Source organism: Apium graveolens, chromosome 2, assembly GCF_009905375.1.
Source record: "Apium graveolens cultivar Ventura chromosome 2, ASM990537v1, whole genome shotgun sequence".
Lineage (NCBI taxonomy): Eukaryota > Viridiplantae > Streptophyta > Magnoliopsida > Apiales > Apiaceae > Apium > Apium graveolens.
This window is the reverse complement of record NC_133648.1, coordinates 23,350,091-23,353,949: the sequence shown is the minus strand read 5'-3', so window position 1 is coordinate 23,353,949 and position 3,859 is coordinate 23,350,091. Positions and strand designations below refer to the sequence as shown.

Sequence of the window (3,859 nt, the reverse complement as noted above, 5' to 3'; positions counted from 1 at the left end):
AGCGACGGTGGATCTTGAGATTTAGAACTTGCCATGCTAGCATAGGTTCATGTACATTGTGCATGATTAGTGGGTAACTCTAACAGTTTTATTTGCCTTTTGTAATCAAAAGGAATAACTTGTGCTTAAATCGTTGTGTTGTCAATTTCTGTAGACATATAGGAACTCAACATAATTGATTACTATTCAACTTCTATCTTAATTGTGGATGCTTGGTAGAATGGTATTAGTACAATGAAAGTTGGCTTTTATCAGTTTCGTGTTATTCGATTAATATCATCACTGTCACATGCTAAAGGTAATAACAATGGCTATAGAAGGAAGTAATAATGAAGTTGTGATCTCATGAGTGTTTTATTATTGATAAATTGAAGTGTTAGTTAAGTGGTTAAGTAAGTAGTTAATTATAGTTAATATTTAATCAACAATTTTAAGTGATATCTTAACATTGAGAAGTAATCATACATTGGTGAGTGAGTTAAATTAGACAATAAATTAGTCTGAGTCTCTGAGGGAACGAACTAGAAAGTATTCTATATTACTTGCGAACGCGTATACTTGCGTTAATATTAGTGCGTGATTTCGCCCTAACAAGTTTTTGGCGCCGCTGCCGGGGACTCGGCGTATTTGTTTAGTTTATTTACTTACCATCATTGGTCATTAGGACTCAGTGATTAGGACGTAGTAGTTAATTACTCTTTTCGGTTGTGTTTCAGGTACTTTAGCAAGCGTTTATGCAAACTCGTTCTCGTGCTCGCAAGAGGACCTTAGATACAGCTGAAGGAAAAGACGAAGTTATTGATACTCCGGAGAAGTTAGATTTTGAGGATTCGGATTCAGGAACTGAGCAAAAAGAACCAGTAAACATGGGAGATCGTATTGTTCAAGCTGATCCAGCTCTTATGGATTTTTCTCGGCCTAAAATTGATGACATTCAGTCAAGCATCCTTCATCCGGCTATTCAAGCTAACACCTTTGAAATCAAGCCGGGCACGATTCAGATGGTGCAGAATTCTGTTTCTTTTGGAGGAGCGGCAACTGAAGACCCCAACATGCACATAAGGAATTTTATCGAGATCTGCAGCACTTTTAAGTATAATGGCGTGACTGATGAGGCTATCAAGTTGAGGCTTTTCCCATTCTCACTGAGGGATAAGGCTAAAGACTGGTTACATTCTGAACCAGCTGGGTCCATCACTACGTGGCAAGATCTTGCGCAAAAGTTTCTGGTGAAGTTTTATCCAATGGCAAAGATTGCTGCTATGAGGAGTGCTCTTACTCAGTTTGCGGAGCAACCTACAGAATCTATGTGCGAGGCTTGGGAACGCTACAAGGAAATGTTGAGAAAATGTCCACATCATGGAATGCCGGATTGGATGGTAATCACTGGTTTTTATAATGGTTTGGGGGCCCAATCTCGGCCCATGCTCGATGCAGCAGCTGGAGGCGCCTTATGGGCTAAAAGCTATACTGAGGCATACAATCTTATTGAGACGATGGCTGCAAATGAGCATAAAAACCCAACTCAGAGGATGACATCAGGCAAGGTAGCAGGTATTCTGGAAGTTGATGCAGCCACCGCTATTACAGCCCAGCTCCAAGTGCTATCAATGAAGGTTGATTCTTTGGCTACGTATGGAGTTAATCAAATAGCTATGGTTTGTGAGCTTTGTGCAGGTTCTCATGCTACGGATCAGTGTTCTCTTGTCAACGAATCTGTTCAGTATGTGAATAATTATCAGCGACAACAGCAGCCTGTGCCAGCGACCTATCATCCTAACAACAGAAATCATCCAAATTTCAGCTGGGGAAATAATCAGAATGCTATTCAGCCACCATATCAGCAAGGAGTGAGTAAACAGTTTAACCCACCTGGATTCCAGCAACCACAGCAGTATGCTACAAGACAATCATATCCTCAACAGGGAAGTGCAGCTGCACCTACTAGTGCTGATTTTGAGGAACTTAAGCTGTTGTGCAAGAGTCAGGCGGTTTCTATCAAGACCTTAGAAAATCAAATCGGTCAATTAGCCAATGCAGTGCTCAATCGTCAACCTGGCACTCTTCCCAGTGACACGGAAGTACCAGGCAGGAAGGAAGCTAAAGAACAAGTCAAGGCTATTACCTTAAGGTCTGGAAAAGTAGCTGATGCTGAAAAGGCAAAAGAAGTCGAAGCTGAAGTTAGAGATGAAGAATCTAAGCAAAGGGAGAAAGAGGCGGAACCAAGGAAGACTAATGTTGAACACACTCTGCCTGAGGCTAATACAGGGGAGAAACAGCTCTATCCTCCACCACCTTTTCCTAAGAAATTGCAGCAACAAAAGCTGGATAGACAGTTCGGGAAGTTTCTGGAGGTGTTCAAGAAACTTCACATCAATATACCTTTCGCTGAGGCTCTGGAACAAATGCCTAGTTATGCGAAGTTTATGAAGACTATTCTTTCAAGGAAGGTGAAACTGGATGACCTTGAAACCGTTGCTCTCACGGAAGAATGCAGTGCGGTTCTGCAACAAAAGTTACCACCAAAACTGAAAGATCCAGGAAGCTTCACCATTCCTTGTACCATTGGCAATCTAACTTTTGACAAGTGCCTTTGTGATTTGGGAGCAAGCATTAATCTGATGCCCTTGTCGATCTTTAAAAAGCTGGATCTGCCTGATCCAAAACCCACATACATGTCGCTATAATTGGCGGACCGTTCCATTACTTACCCAAGGGGCATAGTTGAGGATGTGCTCGTCAAGGTGGGTAAGCTCTTCTTTCCTGCAGATTTTGTCATTCTGGATTTTGAGGAAGATAAGAAGATTCCCATATTCTTGGGGAGGCCTTTCTTGGCTACTGGTCGTACCTTGATAGATGTGCAAAAAGGGGAACTTACTATGCGGGTCCAAGATCAGGATGTGACCTTCAACGTATTCAAGGCAATGAAATTCCCTACAGAAGATGAGGAGTGTTTAAAAATGGATGTGATTGATTCCGCAGTTACTTCGGAACTCGATCACATGCTAATGTCTGATGCATTGGAAAAGGCCTTAGTGGGGGAATTTGACAGTGATGATGAAGATAGCAACGAGCAATTACAATATCTGAACGCTTCTCCCTGGAAGCGAAAGCTGGATATACCATTTGAATCTCTTGGTACTTCTGACCTCATGAACGCTGAAGGGAAGCTCAAACCATCAATAGAGGAAGCGCCTACCTTAGAGCTCAAACCATTACCTGAACACTTGAGGTATGCCTTTTTAGGTGATTCATCTACGTTACCTGTTATTATTTCAGCTGACCTTTCAGGTAGTGAGGAAGACAAGCTCTTAAGGATTTTGAGAGAATTCAAATCGGCTATAGGATGGACCATAGCAGACATCAAGGGGATAAGTCCTTCATATTGTATGCATAAAATTCTGTTAGAGGAAGGTAGTAAGCCAACTGTGGAACAGCAGCGAAGACTGAACCCGATCATGAAGGAGGTGGTGAAGAAAGAAATTCTGAAATGGCTAGATGCAGGCATCATTTATCCTATTTCTGACAGCTCGTGGGTGAGCCCCATGCAATGTGTACCTAAGAAAGGAGGTATCACTGTGGTCGCAAATGAAAAGAATGAGCTCATCCCTACTCGAACAGTTACAAGATGGAGAGTATGCATGGATTATAGAAAATTGAACAAAGCCACAAGGAAGGATCACTTCCCTCTCCCATTCATTGATCAAATGCTTGACAGATTGGCGGGACATGAGTATTTTTGTCTTCTGGATGGGTATTCCGGGTATAATCAGATTTGTATTGCACCAGAGGATCAGGAAAAGACTACCTTCACTTGTCCATTTGGCACATTTGCTTTTCGAAGAGTTTCGTTTGGGTT

General features: G+C 42.0%; 1 non-coding gene across 1 annotated transcript; it reads right to left on the bottom strand.

Moving 5' to 3' along the window:
* Positions 1-1,259: 1,259 nt before the first annotated feature.
* On the bottom strand, positions 1,260-1,366 carry LOC141709925 (small nucleolar RNA R71). Its single transcript, XR_012570477.1, has one exon. It is a non-coding gene; the product is annotated as a small nucleolar RNA R71 (small nucleolar RNA).
* Positions 1,367-3,859: the final 2,493 nt, after the last annotated feature.